This window comes from Jatropha curcas, chromosome 11 (genome assembly GCF_041381405.1).
Source record: "Jatropha curcas cultivar XTBG-Jc1 chromosome 11, XTBG_Jcur_1.0, whole genome shotgun sequence".
NCBI lineage: Eukaryota > Viridiplantae > Streptophyta > Magnoliopsida > Malpighiales > Euphorbiaceae > Jatropha > Jatropha curcas.
This window is the reverse complement of record NC_143161.1, coordinates 15928838-15953829: the sequence shown is the minus strand read 5'-3', so window position 1 is coordinate 15953829 and position 24992 is coordinate 15928838.

Below are 24992 nucleotides of genomic sequence, written 5' to 3'. Positions count from 1 at the left end.
GCCTCCTGTTGGTATGAAAAAGAAAAGAGAGGATAGAAAAACAATGAGAGGGCTGGTCAAGTGAGGATTAGACCGGTCGGCCAGTATGGGGGATCGGCTCCCTGGTGCACATGTGAGAGGATGAGCCATGTGGGAGGACGGCTCATCGGGGGTACGGTGACTCCACTGACTAATTTCCACGTGATGTGATTATTTGAAGGTGATATTGTTTGTGGGTGCTGATGTAATGTCATATGGTTGACTGTTGTGTGTTCATTCAGTATACTAAGGTGCATTTTGCTTGACTGCATGTGGTGTGTATTATTTATTATTATTCACTGAGTTGCAAAACTCACCCCCTTCTCTCCAAACCTCCCAGGTACTAGGAAGCAGTTGATCCGACTGAAGCTCTGCAATCTTCTCTGCAGAGTTATAAATGTAAACTTTATATTCTTGATATTTAATTTTGAATGTATAAATTATTCTTTTATCAGATTTTTTTTGGACTCCGCAGTTATAGGGCTGTGTATTTAAATTTGGCCTTATTGTTAGCACTACGCTATAAATTAATTATTGTGCAATTAACTGTAGGTAAACTAGTAAGCCCTTATTGTAATTATGAGTTATTGTGAATAGGCCCTGGTTAAATTTTATGTATTATTTGATATTGGGCCAGATGTTTGAAAATTTTATAAAACTTATATCTTAAGTATTATGGGCTTACTGTTTTGTTGAAATTAGGAGAATCATGTAAGACAGATTGAATAATTTAGGCTTACTACGGGCCTCGGGGGCTTTAAGCTTACCTGGGCCCTAGTGCCGGTCCGGCCTATGGAAACGGGTCGTGACAGTATGGAAAAGAAAAGAGAGTATATAAAAAAATGAGAGGGATGGTCAAGCGAGAATTAGACCAGTCGGCCATGTACGGGGGATCGGCTCCCTAGTGCACACGTCATGAGAGGATGGCCCATGTGTGAGGATGGCTCATCAAGGATTTTGTTGACGCCACTGACCAATTTCCACTTGTTTGATTACCTGAATGTGTAATTACTTGTGGATGCTGATGTTGTACCATTTGCTTGACCGACTATGTGTTCATTTTAGTACTTTAGGAAGCATTTCGTGTGAATATTTGTGTTATGCAATAATTACTATTCATTAATAAACTCACATTTCTTTTGTTCAACTTTTCCAGGAAGTAGATTCTTCTTTGTCCCGACTAAAGCTCTATTTTCCTTCACCGCAGATTTAGAAAAGAAATTTCCTAATTTCAGTAATTATTTTATTATATAGCTATATGTAGGAGAACTTATTTTTATCTATCTGTTAGTGAAATCCGCAGTTGTAGGATTGTAACCGATAAACTTATGAGGATGTTTATTTATTCATTTATGTGAAAGCATGCACCAGTTAGCCCATATTATGGACACTTCTTATCATAATTGGGCCCAAACTATGAAATATTTAAGATTCTAGATTTGAGCCAAAGTATAATATAATTATGAGATTTATTATGTGTGGCAATATGGGCTGATTGTTTGAAGTTCATATTGATATGGTTGAGGCTTACTACGGGCCTCGAGGACCTTATGCTTACCTAGGCCCTAGTGTCGATCCGACCCATGGTTTTGGCTCGTGACAAAGTTGGTATCAGAGCTTAGGTTAGAACCTTACAATGTAACTGTGGAGTATAGGGAATTTCATCTCGTCTTTCTCAGTCTCCTTGGCTTCTACTTCAACGTTTTCATTATTGTCACAATTAGAATAAATCTCTATCTCGTTGAGTGTGTGTTCTATTTCTTGAAGGTTGATTACATGAGGATGAGTTTGAATATGTTATTAGGAATGACCCTAAATGATCAAATTGGATAGGGTGAAGGTTATTGCAATCATTTTAGGGTAAGTATGGAACAAGAATTTCTTTATGTTGGGATCGGCCGTAACCCATTTATGATTAAAAGTTAAAAAATAAAAAATACAATCTCATAATAACACACCCTATCCACAAATCTCAAAAATCATTGAATTTTAACACTATCCAATAGACAAACTAGAAAACCCTAATACACATTCACCGTTTTTTTGGATGGCAGTAAATTTGTGAATTAGAATGAATTATGGGTATTTATATTTTGCCTTTGGTGAATTTTTGTGGAATTAAAATTGTGGAACCTAATAAAAATTTATTCCAGAATTTGGATCAGAGGCACCAAGTTTTTGACACCAAATTTCACTGGCATCCATTTTTCTAGATTTTGGCATCGGTAATAATATCCTCTTAATCTGACTATAGGAAAGAGCTAGTTTGTCTGAGATGAAATATAAATTGTGTACCTTCAATTTTGTGATGACAGGTTCCACTGCTTCATTTTTTAACTCTTAGGATGGTGCCCTTGCTAATGCACCATGTGACATCCTGATTTGGCAAAGCGATCCTAAGAGGGCAGGTAGAGCAAAGCTCCTGACTAGCTTCCAGGATGGCAGGCTAGCTATGGGTAGAGAAATGCGAGACACAGGAATAAATCGGATCATATATCGAAAAGGGGGAAACTAATTATTTGAGGCGCCTTTTGGTGGAATGGCTTGGAGGGTTGGAAGAAATCTAGGGTTAAGCTTGCTCGCTTAAGAGAAATCCTAGGATGGGTGATCTCCTAGGAAGTTCCTCATTTCACCTGCGGGACAAAATCGTATGGGTCTTGCCAATTCAGTATAAGATGGAATTGGCTTGATCCAAAGCGGATAATTCTTCTAGTGGTTGGAGTCAAGCGTGACACACCAACTCCTCAAGTAAGTTCCTTTCCTAAACTTTGCATCCCTCCTTTTGCCAGGTTCTCTCAAGGGACATTTCTAGTTCCTTATCCTCTCAATCAACTGTTTCTAATATATTTTCCAAGTTGAAGCGACTCCCCTATCTAATAGGTTGACAGTCTCCTCTTCTAACTGATTAAGATTCAGATGTTAGAACCTTACAATGTAACTGTGGAGTATAAGGAATCAACCCTTATACATTTATAGAAGAAATGACTAGTAGGCATGTTTACTTTATTGATGAATTGTCACGAGATTAGTTGCATCTATTGACCATGATTTTAGCATTGGATTCTAGAAAAATTCGCTATGCTTCTAATGTCGCAAGAATCAACTCGATTGGACGTCGTTTGGGCCTCGAACGTCTCAGAGGCCCAAAAACCCCAAAATCCAGGTGCAGGTGCATGTCAGTAATTTGCCCTGATCGGTGCCGACCTGCCCCTGATGGCATTGATCAAGTCCCATTCGATACTGTTAGAGGGTTTGCCAAGCACCTCAATCGGTACCAAATTAGATGTCCTCGGTACTGATTTCGAGGAGATCGGCACCACCGCGAAAACGCCTGGTAGCCCCTTGGCCTATAAAAGGCACACTTTCCCCTCATTTTTCATACATCTTGTTGCTTGATCGAGCACTTCTCAAGCATCAATAACTCTATTTCCCCCTTGTAAACAATTCTAAGGCAATATAGTCTGACCTTGCTCTTCTTTATTGTGCCCCATCTTGGTTCTCAAAAGTCGATCTCTTTGACTTTCACTCACACTTTGGTCTTCCTTAGACCAAACCTACTAGTTAATTAATTTAAGAATTAACTAATAATCCATTAATTAACAATATTATAAGACTATAATAGGTCCACGTGCACATCCATTGCTTAATTGGAGGAAGACTCGACCTCTTTGGTCATTTACCATCATGGAGCTTCGCAACTATACGCTTGCACACCCGACCTTCAAACCCCGCGTCCTAGTATAAACACTGAACTTGATCTTTATCAATTAAGCCCGGTCCATCTGGCACCTTATCAAGTGCGAAGCCCGGTCCATCCGGTACACAAAGCCCAGTTCGTCTGGGAAAATAAATAAAACCAGTTTTCAACTAGAGTCTGGTCCGTCCGACACCTCTTAAACCCAGACTAGGAGAATCCTAATCGATGGTAGAATTTTGTGCGTGCTGATCCTCATACAAACGAGGTACGAAGGCATACCTATGGATTTTAGCCTAGGTATTAGGCCCTTGACCATACTGACCGGTCAGGATCTAGGGTAATGTTGCACGACCTAGAATCCTCGATAAACGAGGCTAGAGTCGGGCTTCCCTCTGAATTGCACACTTTTCAATTATTCATGCTTTTAATGCTTTGTCTATATTCCTGATATTGCCATGCATTATAAGTATGATCATGCACCTTATAACTATCATCCATGCAAATGAGTATTTTGATTTCTCGATTCTAACCCAAATTGTTGATTTATAGGAAAAGAAGCCAAAAACCTGGTCTCCCAATGACGAAGCTAGGTGGGGTCTAGGGGTGGCCCCCGCCCCCACAAGAAAAAATTTTTTTAAAAAAATCACCTATAAAATATTAAAATTTTTTATTTTTCCCTTTAAAATAATAAATATTTTCAATTTTCCCCCCTTTAATTCTTGAAATTTTTTTAGCCCCTTAACTTTAATTCCTGGCTCCGTCATTATAGTCCTCGAACCCAATGATTTGAGGCTAGTACATTTTATCCCTGTAGCAAACTAAAATGGAGTCAAACACAAGGTTTTTACCTTTTATTTTTCGCGAAAATAAAACAAATTAAGGTAGCGACTCTAAACACACCACACACAGTCAAAGTGCTCTAAAAAGCCAACCCGACATCACTTAAGCGCTAAACCGAGCCATAATCAAACAAAAAAGGAACCATAGGGAGTTCCTACTAGTTCTGTAACGAACCAACCAATGGGCCTGTCTGGTTAGACTCCGTCCTTCGAATCTTTCCCATGGTGCTCGGAAGTGGGTTCACAGCTGGCGACTTTACTGGGGACTTTAAACATTTTTTTCAAACTAAAAAATATAGTAAGAAGACTACCAAGTGTAGGTCCCGTATATGAATGGCACAACCTAAGAGGGGGGGGAGTGAATTGGGTTTTCTAAAAAAATATAAATTTTAGAATTTAAAACAAAATATAGAGTTCTAAGTGCAGCGGAAAAATAAAGAACTTGTGAGAATAGATTATGGATTAGAACTTCCTCACAATGTTCTATTCATAAAAAATAGAAAGACTATGCAAAGTGCAGCTATTAATTAGAACTGCTTCACGATGTCTTATTCAATATCAGAACTGCTTTATGACGGAAAGCTATTGTAATTAGAACTTCCTTATAAAGTTTAGAAAATCATATAAGACTGTGTGAGAGACAGTTATTGAAATTAGAACTGCTTCACAAAGCTTTAATCAAGTTTAGAAAACTGATTAGAAACCCAAGTAGTGAAATATACTGTAAATAGAAGAACGGTTTAGAACTTGGTATATTCACTGATCAGAATTCCGGAGTTCTAATGTTTAAAGAAGATAAGACTTATTTCAGTTTTAGAACATCAAAACTATTAACAACTTTAGCATTTTTAGAGTATAAACAGAAGTGTGAGTAAACTAGTATCAAGCAAAACTTCAGAAATTAAAAAGATCAACACAGTGATTTATAGTGGTTCGGCACTAACTCGCCTACATCCACTCCCCAAGACTCATCTTGAAATCCTCAACTATGTTATTTCTTTTCAAGGGTAAGAGATAAACCAACAGTACAAGGCAATAGATCAACACCTAGATCTACCCTTTATCCCACTAGATTTTCCAAAGGTTCTAGTTAACCTCAACCCTTTCTGTTTTTGGTAGAGTACAGAAACTCAATTCAAGACATTAGAATCTCTCTCACGGAGAAGGTTGCTTGATAACCTCTTTCACAATAGCTTGTCACCTAAGCTATTACACAAATAAAAACTTGTCTACTAAAGATTACAGAATCTAAATAGACAGACAGAAATGCAAATATAAGCACAAGAAAAAACAGTTTTTCTGATTAGAAAATCGTTTAGAAAACAGAACTGTTTTTCAAATGAAGTTGTTATAAAAAAAATTCTTTCTCTTTTAAAGATAAAATCGTAAAGTATAAAGATGAGAAGAAAAATGGGAGTAGAAAGTAAGTTTTGAGAGATAAAGGATGTGATCAATAGGAGAATACTCTTAAAACGAAAACTCTTTCTTCCACCTCGTTCAAAGAGTGAAAACTCCTTTTTATAGAGAGATTTGTGACTCTCGTTTTTAGAAAGTGGATATTTCATTTTGAAATTAGAATATTTGCTTTCCTTATTTAGAAGATACGAGAATCTTAGTTACCAAAAATTTGTTTTATCCTTTTGGTAAGAAAATAGGAGACGATCTTCCTTTCCTTAAACATAAAGATTTTTCGAAAGCAATTTATTTGAGAAATATTTTTTAAAAGATTGTACTTACTAAAATGAAAAGAATAAGATCTTCCTTCGTTTTAGGTAAGAGAATAAATTAAAATTCTTTAGATCTTCAAAGAGGATTTCCGAAAATGAAAGCATACGATTTATTACCAAAATCGTTAGAGACATAATCTCTTTAATTTTAGGTAATTGAATCATTTTGATTTCTTTTAAAGGAATTTTCGAAAACAACTATGACGAAAAGATTTATTTTGAAGAATCTAATTTTCGAAAAATATTTTTGATGAAAGAAAGATTAGTTTTTGTGCTTATAGATAAATTTTCTCTCTATCCTACAACGTATCCTAAATACCTAACCACTAGGGTCTTCGGATATCTTCACACACTATGGATTTTTGTAGGACTTGCTTTGTTCGTTTTCTTTCCATAAGAATTCTGCATAAAATAATATTAGCACAAATAATATAATTTAAATTTATTTGTTTTGTTTTAATCATCAAAATTCCGAGATTAGAATTTGACCCTTGAGCCAACAATCTCCCCCTTTTTGATGATGACAAAACCAATAAATTTAGCAAACATATAACATGTGCTCCCCCTAAATTTTATGCATAAAGGAATATAAGTTCTAAGTATGCCAACTGATCTTAATATGAAGCGAATTTAGAACATGTATTATGCTCCCCTTGAATAGATGCAATAAAACTATTTATGAAATTTAGAGCTAGGGAAACATTTTAGAAACTGATTTAGAACAAGCAAAGAAAGACAAGATATTCTAAGTTCTAATAATCAGAGCATATGGTCAGAGCAAGAGAATAGAATTGAAACTGATATTAGAATAGAAGATCTTAAGTCTAACCTGTAGAGCAGACGTTAGAATAAGAATCTAAGGTCTAAAACACTCAGTTCATCATGCAAAATATATATAGCTCTCCAAAATAGAATAAGAATCTAAGGTCTAAAACACTCAGTTCATCATGCAAAATATATATAGCTCGCCAAAATAGAACATATAAATAGACAACACAGATTAGAAAATAGTAAACACTAAGATATTAGTACTTTGGTTACCACATAGCAGAGAACGCACCAAAATATCACCAAAATATCCTGTGTTCTCCCCCTTTTTGTCATCATACAAAAGGGTTAGAAAAGATCATAGCATAAAAAAAAATAAACAAAATTCCAACGATATAACCTACAAAGACAAAGCAAAATATATTGTTCACAACACATAAAGAAAAATCAGAGAGGCTTGGGATCAGTTCTAAGTCTCTTACAACTTCTTAGATTTTGAGCAGGAGTGGTTTCAGAAGAGCTTTCTGGCCGTTTAGAAGAAGGATGCAATGGAGGCTTTCTTCCATGAGTCTTATGTTTACCCACAGTGTGCTTGACTTTTTTTGGTTTCTCTGAGGTAGAAGTGTAGGGTGTTCCTTTAACTTTTAGAGTAGCTAATTTCCTTTCATTTACATCTTTCATTCTTTCAAAGGACTCAATGAGAGACTGATTTTGTCCAATCACAGTCTTGCAATGCTTTATTGCCTCATCGAGCTCCTTATTATGCTCTTCTATAAGTTCTCTTTCCATTCTTCCTAGCATAGCTTCCCTACTCCTTTGAGCTGATAAGAACTCAGTTTCTTTTTCTGTTTTGACGTCAGTTGACTTCTCTTCATCACTTAATTCTAGTTTTTCTGTCTCAACATCACTGATTTCTCCTACTTTCTTTCCTTTTTCAGCCTTTCCAGACTCCTTTTTCTCTTCTGTTTCTTCCCCTTTTTCTGATTCTGCTTCCTTCTCAGCTATTTTCTTTTTTTTCTGTCTCTTCCTTCCTTTCCTCTTCTAATTTCTTTTCTTCTTCTTTCATTTCCTCTATCTTTTCTTCTTTTTCTGTTTCTCCCAATTTAGCTTTTCCTTTCTCTTCTTTCTTCTTCTTTTCCTCAGCCTCTTCTTTCTTTTCTTTCTCAGCTTCTTCTTTTTCTTTCTCTTCTTTCTCTTTTTCTTCTTCACCTTCTTCATCTTTCATTTTTAACGACCCACTGTCTAGCTTTGAAACATTATAGCCATCACTTTCCTTTAAATCAACATCCAGAAATTCAAACACTGGTGTAAGTACCATTCCATAGGGCAGTTTCTTAGGGTTATTCTGCATTTTGTCAAAGATGGTATGACATAGGTTGAAATGTTTCTTCTCAACTATGTGCCACATAATGCATAACTCAACCTGATTCACATATGTGAGCGACGCACTCTTGGGATAAATATAATGCACAATCAGTTTGTATAGCCATTTCATGCTATTTGTCAAATTTGAACATTCAATAGTGCTCTGTTTGTCTGCAGAACCCCTTTTTACTATTTTCTTCACAAATTCTTCCTTTTTGTACTCACTAACCCTAGAAATATCCTTAATCTTCATTACCCTAGACCTAATATTTGGCAAATCAAAAATCTTGCTCAAGTCAGCGTAAGACAACGCTTTGATTTCACCCTTAAGCTTTACAGAAATCGACTCTGTTCCACTAACCTTAAGCCGTAGAACTCTTTGACTAAACTTTCATAACACAATCTGTTTAACGACAGAAAACTCATCCAGCCTTGAAACTCAAGGAGTTCCTTGAAATCAAACTCATTACTACCAAAAAATTTCCAGTCAATGACATATGAACGTATGAGAGGATATGCTGAGAGGACAGATTTACCTTTGTTGCGTGCCCTAGCTACTTGTTTCTTTGAAGTAGCAGTTTCTGTTTTTCCTTCCTTTGGTTCCTCATCTAGCTTTTTCTATTTTGACTCCTTTTGCTCATATTTCTTTGAAAGCCTTTTTAGGAGTTGGAGTTCTTGCTCAATTAAGGAATCGGATGAGGAGGTGGAACTTGATTCGGCCATTGTTGAGATTTTTGATACACAAAACAGCTTAGGGTTTTGTTAGCAAGAGAGCGAGAGAAAGAATATGGAGCAGTTAATAGAGAGACAAGAACATTTAAGTGGCGGAAGAAATCGAAAATAAAGAACAGTTTTTAAAGAAATTCAAAACGACAAATAGAATAAAAGAAATAAAATAATAAAAATAATAAAATAATAAAACCGCCAAAGCACTAAGGATACGAAACATAATAAAACAAACACACACAATAAATTAACTATTTTCGAATTTGGTCTAAAGCAAGATTCTGATAGTGACATTAGAAAGTCATATCAGAGCAATATGCGTTTTCTTTTTAGACAAAAAAGTTTTTCACACATGTAAAAAAAATTAGAACATAGCAGGTCTTTCATTTTCGAATATAGAAAGCAGTTTAGAACATACTTACAGAGTTCTAAAGTTACGAGTTTAGAACTAACATACCAAGTTCTCTTCTAATTGAGCAGAATTGACTTTCATTCAAAGGTTTAGTAAAGATATCTGCCAATTGCTTTTCTATAAGAATGAACTCAATTACTATGTCACCTTTTTGTACATGATCACGTATGAAGTGATGTCTGAGTTCTATATGCTTGGTTTTAGAATGCTGAACTGGATTTTTAGATAAATTGATCGCGCTTATGTTGTCACACTTGATTGGCACTGTTTCTAATTTCAGTCCATAGTCTGCCAACTGTTGTTTGATCCATAGAACTTGTGCAACACAACTTCCAGCAGCAAAATATTCCGCTTCTGCAGTAGAAAGAGCAACAGATGTCTGTTTTTTGCTAAACCATGATACAAGAGCGCTGCCTAAAAATTGACAAGTTCCAGACGTGCTTTTTCTATCTATTCTGCTACCTGCAAAATCAGAATCGCTATACCCAACAAGATTAAATGTATCACCTTTAGAATACCACAGACCCAGATTATAAGTTCCACAAAGATATCTTAATATTCTTTTTGTAGCAATTAAATGAGATTCTTTGGGACACGATTGAAATCTAACACATAGACAAACACTAAAATGTATGTCTGGTCTGCTTGCCATTAGATATAGTAAAGAACCAATCATACTTCTAAACAATTTAATATCCACATCCTTACCTTTTTCATCTTTTTCTAATTTTGAGGATGGACTCATTGGTGTACTACATACCTTGGCATTTTCCATTTTGAATCGTTTCAACAATTCTCTAGTATATTTTTCTTGACTTATGAAAATTCCATTTTCACATTATTTGATTTAAAGTCCAAGGAAGAAGTTTAATTCTCCCATCATACTCATTTCGAACTCACCCTGCATAACCTTAGAAAATTCCTTACAAAGAAGATTATTAGTAGATCCAACGATTATGTCATCAACATAAATTTGTACAACTAAAATGTCATGTGCTCTATTTTTGATAAATAGTGTTGTATCAACATTTCCTCTTGAAAAACCATTTTCCAATAGAAACTTACTTAATCTTTCATCCTAAGCTCTAGGAGCTTGCTTCAAACCATAAAGAGCTTTAGTAAGTTTGTAAACATGAATAGGTTTATCAAAAATTTCAAAACCAGGAGGTTGTTCTACATACACTTCTTCATTTAGAAAACCATTTAGAAAAGCACTTTTCACATCCGTTTGATATAACATGAAGTTTTTAAAATATGCAAATGCACAAAGCATTCTAATGGCCTCAAGTCTAGCAACCGGGGCAAAGGTCTCATCAAAATCGATGCCTTTCTCTTGGTTGTACCCTTGAGCCACTAATCTTGCTTTATTTCTCACAACATTGCCTTGTTCATCAAGCTTATTTCTAAACACCCATTTTGTTCCAATAACAGAATGGTTTTTAGGTCTAGAAACAAGTTTCCAAACTTGGTTTATCTCAAATTGATTTAGCTCTTCTTGCATAGCAAGAATCCAACTTTCATCATTTTGAGCATCTTCTAAATTTTTAGGTTCTAATTGAGAAACGAAAGCAACATTACCAAAATATCTTTTATATTGAGCTCTAGTCATCATCCTTTCTGAGGGATTATCCATAATGTCTTCTTGGGGCTGATACTTATGAAATCACCATTCTTTTGGTAATTGAGAATCTTCATTTTCTATTTCTGGCATTTGACTTTCAACTATATTCTGATCTTCATGTTCATCTTCTGGTTCAGCCTGATTATCAGTGTTCTGCTCACCTTCTGGCTGTTCTAGTTGTTTTGATTGTTCATTTTGCTTTTCATAATTATAATCTACAACATCATCACTTTCTAATGTTCTAGATGTAGAGTTAGATTCATCAAACACAACTATGAATGATTCTTCTACAACTAGAGTCTTTTTATTAAGTACTCTATATGCTTTACTATTACTAGAATATCCCAGAAAAATACCTTCATAAGATTTAGCATCAAATTTAGCAAGATGATTTTTCTTGTTATCTAGAATAAAGCATTTGCACCCAAAGATATGAAAATAACCAATATTTGGTTTTCTACCTTTGTATAGCTCATATAGAGTCTTTTTAAGTTTAGATCTTACCAAAGCCCTGTTTAGAATATAACAGGCAGTGTTAACTGCTTCTGCCCAGAAATACTTTGGTAGTTTATAATTACTTAGCATGGTTTTTGCCATTTCTTGAAGTGTTCTGTTCTTGCGTTCCACTACTCCATTTTGCTGAGGTGTTCTAGGTGCTGAGAAGTTATGGAAGATTCCTGACTCGTTGCAAAAAGCGTCAAATTTATGATTTTCAAATTCTCCTCCATGATCACTTCTAATTGCTGAGATGCTGTATCCTTTCTCATTTTGTATTCTCTTGCACAGTTGAACAAACATGTCATATGACTCATCCTTATTTCTAAGGAAGAGTGTCCAGGTGAATCTAGAGTAATCATCTACAATAACAAGTGCATAGAATTTTCCTCCAAGACTAGAAGGAGTAATTGGACCAAATAGATCAAGGTGTAGCAATTCTAAAGGTCTAGAAGTAGAAACCATGCCCTTGGATTTAAAAGATGTTCTGGTTTGTATGCCCATTTGACAAGCATCACAGATGTGATCTTTTTCGAATTTCAACTTTGGCAAACCTCGAACCAAATCTTTCTTAGACAGTTTAGAAATAAGGTGCATGCTTGCGTATCCAAGTCTTCTATGTCATAACCAGCTAGAATTATCAACAGAAACTAAACATATATCCTAGTTATGCATATCAGAGAGATCTACCAGGTATATATTTCCAAACCTTTTTCCAACAAATAAGGTTTTATTATCATGCATGTTCTGAACTTCATAATGAAAAGGTTCAAAGATCACTCTTCTATCTTTATCACAAATCTGACTAACACTTAACAAGTTATAATGTAATCCTTTTACTAAACATACATTTTCTATTGAAGGATTAGAACCTACCACACCAATACCAACAATTTTACCTTTTGCTTTGTCTCCAAAGCTTACTGTACCTCCCTTTTTCTTTTCTAATCTGGTGAACTTCTTTCTATCACCAGTCATATGCCTAGAGCAAGCGCTGTCCATGTACCACATTTCCGTTTTCAGGTCACTCCTTAGGCACACCTGAAAAGATCAAGCAAATTTAGGTACCCAACTCATATTGGGTCCTGGAGGGTCAATGGCAACAGGTGCATTTAGCTTGTTATGATTTTTCTTCTTGTTGAAACTTTGATTTACTGTACCTCCCTTTTTCTTTTCTAATCTGGTGAACTTCTTTCTATCACCAGTCATATGTCTAGAGCAAGCGTTGTCCATGTACCACATTTCCGTTTTTAGCTCACTCCTTAGGCACACTTGAAAAGATCAAGCAGATTTAGGTACCCAACTCATATTGGGTCCTAGAGGGTCAGTGGTAACAGGTGCATTTAGCTTGTTATGATTTTTCTTCTTGTTGAAACTTTGATATTCTAAAGTCACAACATTAGAAACTGCATTTTTCTTATTAGAAACATGATTCAGCTTAGAAATACTATCATAACTAGAACTTGTCTTTTCTTTAGAAAACGATTCTGAAATTGATTTTAGAATTATAATCTCAGTTTTTAAAGCTTCATTTTCAGAATTCAAATTTTTACATTTTTCCTCAAGGTGTTTCAGATTTCTAGAAAATTCATTATTACAATTTTTAAGATTTTTAATTCATTCTGTTATTACATTTTTCTTGTTGCATTCATAACAAACCACTTCAGAAGGTTCTTTCTTAGATAAGTTACCATTTTCGGGTGGAAAGTTCTTTTTGATAAACTTTTTCTGTGGCCTTCCACTCTTTCTACAGAACTTTTTGAATCTTTTAGCAACGAGTGCTAAATCATCACTATCAAGATCGGAAGAACTTTCTTCACTAGAAACTACTTTCAAAGTCAGTCCTTTCTTTTTCTTATCTTCTATAGTCAAAGAAGATTTCATTTCTTCTGAAACAAGAGCTCCTATAAGATAATCATAAGTGATGGGATTCTCTTTGTAATTCATGACAGTTCCTATAGAATCCCATTTTTTAGGTAGAATTCTAAGGATTTTCTTGACAAGCTCATCTTCTGAAATTTCCTTACGGAGAGTTCTCAAAGGATTAACTATATTAGTAAATCTAGAATTTAACTCTGCAATAGTTTCTCCTTCCTTCATACTAAACATTTCATATTCTCTCCAAAGGATATTTATTCTAGATTCCTTTACCCTATCTGTACCCTCGTAGGTAACTCTAAGTTTTTCCCAAACTTCTGTCACAGATTTACATCCAGACACTTTGTTGTATTCTGTTGCGTCTAAAGCACAATGAAGAATATTAATGGTTTTTGCATTTATAGCAATATCATTCCAATCAGCATCTGTATATTCTTCTTCTATTTTTCTAATACTCTCATTTTCTACAATTTTCATGGGAATTCGAGGACCAGTAGTAACACTCCTCCAGCAGTTTATATCAACTGATTTCATGAAATTTTCCATTCTAGTTTTCCAATAAGAGTAATTAGAACCATTGAACAAAGGAGGTCTAGAAATAGATTGACCTTCTAAAGAAGTAAGAGGAAGTGAGGTTGCCATGAGATCTTATCTCTTAAGCTATTAAGCTTAGGTAAGTCAAGAGCCAATGCTCTGATACCAGATTGTAGGTCCCGTATATGAATGGCACAACCCAAGAGGGGGGGAGTGAATTGGATTTTCTAAAAAAATATAAATTTTAGAATTTAAAACAAAATATAGAGTTCTAAGTGCAGCGGAAAAATAAAGAACTTGTGAGAATAGATTATGGATTAGAACTTCCTCACAATGTTCTATTCATAAAAAATAGAAAGACTATGCAAAGTGCAGCTATTAATTAGAATTGCTTCACGATGTCTTATTCAATATCAGAACTGCTTTATGACGGAAAGCTATTGTAATTAGAATTTCCTTAAAAAGTTTAGAAAATCATATAAGACTGTGTGAGAGACAGTTATTGAAATTAGAACTGCTTCACAAAGCTTTAATCAAGTTTAGAAAACTGATTAGAAACCCAAGTAGTGAAATATACTGTAAATAGAAGAACGGTTTAGAACTTGGTATATTCACTGATCAGAATTCCGGAGTTCTAATGTTCAAAGAAGATAAGACTTATTTCAGTTTTAGAACATTAAAACTATTAACAACTTTAGCATTTTTAGAGTATAAACAGAAGTGCGAGTAAACTAGTATTAAGCAAAACTTCAGAAATTAAAAAGATCAACACAGTGATTTATAGTGGTTCGGCACTAACTCGCCTACATCCTCAACTATGTTATCTCTTTTCAAGGGTAAGAGACAAACCAACAGTACAAGGCAATAGATCAACACCTAGATCTACCCTTTATCCCACTAGATTTTCCAAAGGTTCTAGTTAACCTCAACCCTTTCTGTTTTTGAGAGAGTACAGAAACTCAATTCAAGACATTAGAATCTCTCTCACGGAGAAGGTTGCTTGATAACCTCTTTCACAATAGCTTGTCACCTAAGCTATTACACAAATAAAAACCTGTCTACTAAAGATTATAGAATCTAAATAGACAGAAAGAAATGCAAATATAAGCACAGAAAAAACAGTTTTTCTGATTAGAAAATCATTTAGAAAACAGAACTGTTTTTCAAATGAAGTTGTTATAAAAAAAAAAATTCTTTTCTCTTTTAAAGATAAAATCGTAAAGTATAAAGATGAAAAAAAAAATGAGGGTAGAGAGTAAGTTTTGATAGATAAAGGATGTGATCAATAGGTGAATACTCTTAAAACGAAAACTCTTTCTTCCACCTCGTTCAAAGAGTGAAAACTCCTTTTTATAGAGAGATTTGTGACTCTCGTTTTTAGAAAGTGGATATTTCATTTTGAAATCAGAATATTTGCTTTTCTTATTTAGAAGATACGAGAATCTTAGTTACCAAAAATTTGTTTTATCCTTTTGGTAAGAAAATAGGAGACGATCTTCCTTTCCTTAAAAATAAAGATTTTTCGAAAGCAATTTATTTGAGAAATATTTTTCTAAAAGATTCTACTTACTAAAATGAAAATAATAAGATCTTCCTTCGTTTTAGGTAAGATAATAAATTAAAATTCTTTAGATCTTCAAAGAGGATTTTCAAAAAAGAAAGCATACGATTTATTTCCAAAATCTTTAGAGACATAATCTCTTTAATTTTAGGTAATTGAATCATTTTGATTTCTTTTAAAGGAATTTTCGAAAACAACTATGACGAAAAGATTTATTTTGAAGAATCTAATTTTTGAAAAATATTTTTAATGAGAGAAAGATTAGTTTTTGTGCTTATAGATAAATTTTCTCTCTATCCTACAATGTATCCTAAATACCTAACCACTAGGGTCTTCGGATATCTTCACACACTATGGATTTTTGTAGGACTTGCTTTATTCGTTTTCTTTCCATAAGAATTCTGCATAAAATAATATTAGCACAAATAATATAATTTAAATTTATTTGTTTTATTTTAATCATCAAAATTCCAAGATTAGAATTTGACCCTTGAGCGAACACCGAGTAGGCTTTGAATCTCCAGTTTGAGTTTCATCGAGAAATCACCTTTTGCATACATTCAAATGCATCATTTGGGATCTTTTTCCGTCATTAGAATTAAGCAAACCGAGTTGCTATTATCACCTAGAGGCAATCTTCCTTAGAGCTACCTCGGGTCGAGAAAGCCTCTCACCCAATCCTGCGTACCTCTGATACTTTTGGTAGGGCAAAAGGTTTGGCGTACCAATTGTTCCATTTGATATGACATGGTCAAATGACGAGATATATTCCAACCCTAGCAGATGGGACCCTTAAACCAATCCAGCAAAAGCATGTAATGCCCCCAAAATTGATCCCTAGGATTATATGCACCAAAAAATCATGAAGCTGTTTTGGTATGACATTTATGCATTCAAGTATTTCATGTTATATACTAAGAAGTAACCTAAGCACCAACCAGTGGTCAACCTAAGCACCAACCAGTGGTCAACTTAAACACCATCCAGTGGTCAACCTAAACACCATCTAGTGGTCAACCCCTAAACCCATCCAATGGTCAACTTAAACACCACTCAATGGTCAACCTCAATACCAATCCAGTGGTCAACCTTAAACATGAACCAGTGGTTAGCCTAAACACAATTCGTTACCCGAGGAGATGTGCTCGATTGAAACACATATCCAAATGCCTCAAACACTGACCTGAGCACTATTAAATATTTCAAAGCCTTAAACCAGACCTAAGCACCTCAACTGGGGGAATTCCCTTTGAATTAAGCCTCAAATACCAACCCCAGTACTTCCTAAGACCCCTGAGTGGAGCTTTGAAAAATAAAAAATGTCAATTTTTGGCCAAAATAAAATGATTTTGGGGGTCGAAACTGTGGCAAGGCTCCTTTGGAACCTCGCTATTACATAGATATTGAAAAGTTGAGTGGATTCAAAAAGAAAATTCACCTCAATCGGACAACTGAGTCAAAAGTTATGCCCTTTCAAAGTTTTTGGTTAATTAGCTCAAACCTTGACTGGAGCTACTAAAAAGCCTTAAGTCAGACCTAAGCGCCTAAACTGGGGGCAAAGCCTTAAGCCTCAAACCTTGGCTTGAGCTACCAAATACCTAAAGCCTCAATCAAGCACCCCCCCCCAGTTACCAAAAAGCCTCACCTGACCACCTCAAAATTCCCAAAGCCTTAAACCCAAGCTAAGCACCCAAACTAAGGGCAATGCCCTGATCAAAGCCTCAAGTACTGATCCGAGCATTGCCTACCATATCCCAAAAGCCTCAAAATCGACCTAAGCTACCTAAAAGCCTCAAACCCTAACCTGACTTACCAAAATGCCTAAAAGCCTCAAAATGGACCTAAGCTACCCCAAATGCCTTAAACTTGACCTAAGTACCCAAACTAGGGGCAATGCCATGATCTAAGCCTCAAGCATTAATTTGAGCATTGCCTATCATGTCACTAAAGCCTCAAACCCTAACCTGAGCTACCAAAAAGCTTTACATCTGACCTAAGCACCTAAACTGGAGGCAAAACCTTGATCCAAGCCTCAAACCCTGACCTGAGCTACCAAATGCCTAAAAGCCTCAACTAAGCACCCTTCAGCCTCACTCGAGCACCTTAAAATTCCCAAAGCCTTAAAATCGACCTAGGCACCCAAACTGGGGGCAATGCCTCGATGAAAGCCTCAAGTACTAATCTTAGCATTGCCTTCCAATTTTCCAAGCCTCAAAACTAAGTTGAGCTACTAAAAAGCCTTAAATTAGACCTAAGCACCCCAGATTTTCGAAAACCTCAAATTTGACATGAGTACATTTCAAATCTTAAGACTGACTTGAGTCCACCTAAATCTTCAAATTTGAACTAAACGACACCGAATCACCAAAAGCCTTAAATCGGACCTAGGCACCTCAAATATCGACCTGAATGTCATTGCATGCTTTAAACTTAACCTAAGCAAGCACTAACCTTCCCTTTTAACTCTTTCTTTCAGAGAACAAAGTATGGCTAATCCTACTACGAAATTGAGATAGATGATCATTGACATATTTTGAGAGTAAGAAAACCTACTTCCGGAACATGCTCACTGAACAGTAAGACAAGCTTCAAGCTGCCACGACAGCTCAGAAAGAAACCATCTTGGAGGAAGTAAGAGCCATGCTAAGCCATAACCAAAATGGTCCACTGCAAGACCCTCTTCCACCTCCAAACTAGAACGTGGGCCTGATGAGAATAACGTCCACCAAATCCCCCCAATCCAAGATATTAGCAACTTGACTGCCAATGACCCAAATCCCAAAGGGGCCACCACCTCCAATATTAATACCCCTTTGCCTCTAACAACAAAGCAAGGCCCTGAATAATCCTCCCCTTAATTCTTTATAAGGTGGAGTGGCTTAGCTTCCCAGATGCTGAACCCTAGCCTGAAAGGACCATTGCAAGCTCTTCCTCCACCCCCCGAGCAGAAATATGGAATCGGGAGAAGACCACTTCAACCTACTGTACCACCATAACACAATCTTCAAACCGTGATATAAAGACCTACAGAATCCTCCCTCATCAGTTGAGAAGGTGAGGGTGAAGCTCTTCCTCTCGCTTCGAGATAAGCTCGTCGATGTGCTAACTTGGGAGCACCATTGTTTGTCTTCTACTAGAAAGCTCTTGAGGATAACCTCATCGAGCCTTTTGCTTTGAGAGCACCACCCAGAATACTACCTAGGGTGTATAATGTCAATGCTTACTGCCTGTTCCATCAGGGGCCAGGGCACCATACTGATACATGCAGAGCTTTGAGGAACAATATACAAGACCTCCTAGAGAATGGTCGACTCCCTCCCATCCAACCCAGACCAAACACCAGCACTTATCTTATTCCTCAACCTCAATCTAAGAGATAGAAAATGACCTTGATTCTTTGAGAACTAGTGTACCCAAGCACTTTCCTTCAACCCAAGCCTCAAATCTGACTTGAGCACCATAAAATCGCCTCACCCAAATTGCATGCTTTAATCTTGACCAAAGGAAACTCAAAACCTTGTTTTGTCTCCCCTCTTAATCCAAATGGAAATAGATCCCATCAACTTAACCAAAGCACCTCTTCAGAACTGGTCCTTGGAAGAGGTCGTAGAGTATTCCCTAGTGTCCATTGAGTCTAAGTCTAATTTTGAGTCAAAATCTAAAGTTGAGTCAAAGTCCAGTTCATTAGAGTCCGTGTCTTCCTTTTGTCTTCTTTGTCAGACCATAGTGGTCTTTTTGTCACACCTAATGTAGATGTCGTTCAGGGCTCTATTATTTATAATGAAAAGTTCCACTTTCTTTGTTACTACTTTCTCTAGCCTGAGTGAGATTGCTGGCAATGTGAACCCCCACCCCAAATGTTAGGCATATGATGCATATGACTAAGGGCAGAAATGCACGTGAATGTGTGAGTCGCCACCTTGTTTAATTATTTTAGGGTAAACTAGGAAAAAACCCTAAGTGACTCCAATTTTAATTAACCTAGTTACTAGATTAATTATCCCAATGTCTAAGGCCTGGTTTGCGAACCCGAGGTGGATCCTGAGACCATGTCATGTTGATGAACTAACCAAAGAATGAATGCTTTGCAGGGTGATAAATGTAATTGGACCAATGAAATGTTTAAGTGATTTTGATTTGCCGCTCGGGGTTAAATCCCAAACGTGCCTACGTACTTCTGTTTGAATGGAAGATCAAAGTCCACGTAGTTCGATGGGCCTTTTTTTTAAAGGGCTTTGAATGGGTATGCTTAATGCATGAATGCGTGTATACTTCGTGCATTTTGTTTAGGCATTTTGCCAAAAAGGTTGATTGATTTGTTGAGGCGTTTATTGCCAAAAGGAAGTGTTTGATTGGGCTTATTGTTGCCAAAAGGAAGTGTTTGATTGGGCTTATTGTTGCCAAAAATGGATTAAGGCTTTTAGCCAAAGAGTTTTGTGATTTAGGCAATTTGTTTGCCAAAAGATTGGTTTATTTAAAGGCTTTTAGCCAAAAATGTGTAGATTTGAAGGCTTCTAGCCAAAAGTGTTGATTTAGGCAATTTATTTGCCAAAAGATGTTGATTGGGCGATTGTCGCCAAAATTGATTGATTTACGGCAATTTATTTGCCAAAAGATTGATTAATTCAAGGCGTCTTGCCAAAAATTGATGTGTAATTTAGGCAATTTGTTGCCAAAATGATTGATTAAACTGTAGGCAATTTGTTGCCGAAAACGTGATTGATTAAGGCTTCTAGCCACAATTATTGATTAATTGGACTTAAGCTGGACTGTTCGAAATAAAGGCAATTAAACCGTAGTTATTAATTAACTAGGCTTTTTAGCCAATATTGTCGGATTTAGTATTAATACCACGATTATTAATTAACCGAGTATTTAAGCTTAATCATATTTGATTGAGGCAGTTTATTTGCCTAATTGATGACATGAATGTGTTTATGCAGTTGTAGAGTTATTAGGAGTAGAAGAGAAATATGCATGAAGTGCTAAAATTAAATGAGCAGAGTTTTGTTTATTTACCTGAGTTAACCGGCGACCGCTTCTTAGCTTCAGCTTGAAAAACTCCGGATTAAGCTCCTCGTTTGGGGAATATTAATTTAGAATTAATTTAATTTAACTGGCCAAATATCAAAGCAAGAAAGCAATAAAAGCTAAATTAAAAATGCAGAAAAGCAGTAAAAGAATCGCAAGGAGTATAGGGGAGAAGGAGCGTCCGTCAACACAGACTGAGTGAGTCAAAACGGAGTGCCGGGCTGCTTTTATAGGCAAATTCCGGGCTGGAGGGCGGCCGCCCTGGCCGGTGGCAGGTGCTGCCGGGGGTCGGCGGCACCCCCGGCAGCACCTGCTGCCCTGGCCGGCGGCAGGTGCCTCCCTACCCGGCAGGCGCCGCCGCCGCTGCCGCCGCGCCGGCGGACTTTCTAGTTTTTCATCCCGGAGGCTTTTCCGGGAGTTCCGGACCTCCAAAAAATATTCCAGGACCAGTTCTGCGATCCTCGTATTTTTTTGAACGTTTCAAGTACCATATTGGCATACTTCCGGTAAATTTCCAAAATGGCCTTCGGTCCGGCCGGACTGTTTGCAGTCCGGGAAAACTGGCTTTTTGAGCCTCAAAGTTTTGGTATTCACAGTTGCCCCCCCACCGGCAACCATAAAAATGATTTATGGGAGTCGGTGGTTGTCTGAAGAAACAAATTTTGAGGATGGGTAGAGGAGGAAACCCCGCCGTTGGTTTTTTTTTTTCTTCATTGAAATGAAATAATCAAATTCATGGATTTATGTTTGCAACTTAAAGATGTTTTTGCCTCTTTGAGGACTTGAAAAGAGATTTTGCCTCTTAGAGGACTTGAAAAGACGCTTTGCCTCTTAATGAGGGCTTGAAAAGATGTTTTGCCTCTTAAAGGACTTGAAAAGATGTTTTGCCTCTTAATGAGGGCTTGAAAGAGATTTTGCCTCTTAGAGGACTTGAAAAGATGTTTTGCCTCTTAATGAGGGCTTGAAAAGAGATTTGTTTTATTTTTGTTTTTTTCTTTGAGAACCAAGGGTCCACCTAAAGTCGAAATGATCAAATGGCTTGGTTTTGGATGAAAAACGGTTGGTTATTGGTTAGGGTTTCACCCTAGGTTTTATGTAGAAAAAGGTTAACCATTAACCGGGCTCTACCCTGGGTTTGTGTAAAAGAGATTGACGATGGTTGGTTTCACCCTGGGTTGTGTATGTTTTTTTTTTATAACACTTGCCCCTGAATCCGACTTGGAGGATTTTGCCCCCTGCTTGAGAGAATTGATGCCCTTATTAGCTGAAATAGAATTTCTTCTTAATAAAAGACTAAAAATTCCGTGATTACTTCTGTGATGGGAGAATGGTGAAGGTTCTTATCACTTCTTGCCCCCAGAATGGCGCTGACCATGGAATACTACAAAACATTGGTGTTGCACTTGTCCAATCGATTGAGGAATCAAAGAGAACAAAGCCACTTATATGACTCGAGGAAACGGACAATGTGGATGACATCGCTCGTCTGAAAGGATCGAAGAAACGATGGTCCGAGCGGAGACGAGGTATTAAAGAATTACCTCTCAACGATTGTGTTTGACATTTTTTAGGGTTGTTTTGGAAACACCGGGGATTGAATGACATTTTCCTCTCTCTCTTTTTTTTTTCGAGGAAATGACTCAAAGAGTGACGCTTTCAAAACGAACTTTTGAGAATGACTCGATTTTTGTGACTCGTTGTGGAATGACCACTGGTGATGGAGACTTGATTTTAGAGACTTATAGGAGACTCGATTTAGAGACTCAAATTTTTCTTGTAGTGAATTTTGACTCGAAGGAATTCAGTGATTCCTGGAAAAAATGATTTATATACTCCCAAGGAGACTTTGAAAGGGATTTTTTTTTTATTTTAAGGACATACTTTGCTGTTTATCCTACGAAAAATGGACTCTCTAAAAGAATTCATGAAAGCACTTTTTGTTTTTTTTTTTTTGTTTTTTTTTTTGCCTTAACTTTTGCCTAGTAGCCGCCCTTTTGGGTTTTCGACCCTAGCAGGCTCTTTGCCCTAACTTTTGCCTAAACCGCCCTTTCGGGTTTTTAGCCTAGCGGGCTCAATTCTTGCCTGAAGCCGTCCTTTCGAGTTTTCAACTCCAGCTTTTATTTTTCTTTTCTTATTTTTTTTTATTTTTTTATATTGGCAAAGAGAAAATGCTTTTTATGATGCAAACTTATGTTTGTGACCGTGCCTTTGCGGCTGCCTACGTATCTCCAAGAACTCTTCGGGGGATGGGGAGAATCAGGTCTTTCGTAGTTCCTTCAGGGATGCGAACTTCGTGCTCGGCTGGTGCGGAATTCATCTCCGACTTGATGTTAGTGCAGAATTCCTTTCCGTCTTGGTGCGAAATTTATTTCCGACTTACTGTTGGGGCAAAATTCAATCCCAACTTAATGCTGATTGTGGAATTCATTTCCGATTCGATTTCTTCGGGATTCCTTCCCGGCTTGATATTAATACAGAATTCATTTCTGACTTGATTTCTTCGCAGGATTTCTTCCCGGCTTGATGTCTTTGCGGGATTCTTTCCCGACTTGATGTTGATGCAGAATTCATTTCTGACTTGATTTCTTCGCGGGATTTCTTCCCGGCTTGATGTCTTTACGGGATTCATTCCCGACTGGATGTCTTTGCGGGATTCCTTCCCGACTTGATGTTGATGCAGAATTCATTTCTGACTTGATTTCTTCGCGAGATTCCTTCCTGGCTTGATGTCTTTGCGGGATTCCTTCCCAACTTGATGTCTTTACAGGATTCATTCCCGACTTTGATGATGTTGAATCAACTTATTGACTCGAGCTTGTATGATAGTGATGACCCTAGGCGAATCTGACTTTGTTGTTGTAGTGGTTTTACCACTGGTTGACTGAAATATGACTTGTATTCATCACAAAGAGTTTTGAATACCCACATTGTGGTGGTAACTTGAGTGGCTTGAGTGTTGAAGAAGCTTTTATGCTTTGAGTTTGTGGCTTCGCCATGTTTGAATTCTTGAGGTTAATTTGATTCCTTTTCTTGAACTTTATCTTCCTTTGAATTTGAAACTTACTTTCTTAATGGTTCGCCTCTCCATAAGGAATTTTGAGGAGACTCTTCCTTTTCCTTGTTTTGAGAAATGATCCTTGTTTATAAGGACACTTGTACTTGTGCCATGCTTGGCGCTTGATTTTCAAGGTGTTTGTTGTCATCCAATATGTGGAAATGACTGTTTCTTTTAACTTGCTTCTTCAAAATGTGAGCAGCCGCTTGGTCTTTGTCCTTATGGCTGAAATGATTTGTCATCTACCCTTGATGGGCTTGAATTTAACGGAGAGCTTGCAGTTGACTCATTTTTGACAACTTGATTTCCTGTAGCTTTGTCCTTGATTTCTTTCTTTTGTGCAGAAGTTCCTTCTGACCCATTTTTTCTTTTGCTTGTTTGCTTCCTTTTGACTAGGGGTTCCTTTTGTCCTGTTTTTCCTTTTACTTGCTTAGAAGCAGCCTCTCCATCAAGAATTTCAAGGCAACTTGATTCTGAGATGACTTGAGTAGTGTATGGATAGTATTGCGACTTCGCGCAGACCCAACCCTATTCCAAACATAACTTCTTTGTTCTGTTGCTTTTAAGCTCAAAATTCAGACACCTCTCTGTCGGAGCATCTTCCATTCCTGGGTTTTCGGAACAACCATTCTGGCCCTAACCCCTTCAATCGGCTTTGCCTCGGTATTGTTTGAAGTCTTGCGTACCCTTTGCTGGATCCTTTCCATGATTACCCTTCAAAACTTCCCCTTTGATGGTGCTTCTTAGGATGCCCCCAACTTTGATTGATGTAGAGCAAATGAATGCATTTTTCTTTGCCAATTTTTATTATTTTTTTTATCATCATTTTTTTTAATTTTTTTATTATTTTTTTTTGATTTTTTTTTTGTGCTTTCACAGGAAAGGATAGGGAAAGAGTATAAACATGATTGGAACGTAAACTGATCACTTTTTATTGATAAGACAAAATTTGTGTACAAAAGACACTTAGATTTACAAATGAAAACTTGAATGGAAATGAAAATGAAAAGAAAAACGAGACCCTAAAAGATAGACTCTGGGCGGACTGTGATGGACTAGGATGAGATTGACTATAGTGACTTTATTCTTCTCGATGCTTAAATCGATCAGACAGGTTGTTGTTGGTCTTGAACAATTCCTTTGTTCTTTTGGAGGTTTGATCTCAACCTTCTCAGACACAAACTTCATTCATTTCTAAGAAAAGTTCGAAAGGATCGAAAGATTCTTGTTCAGCAATTTTTTTTGCATTAATCCCATGGTTAGGC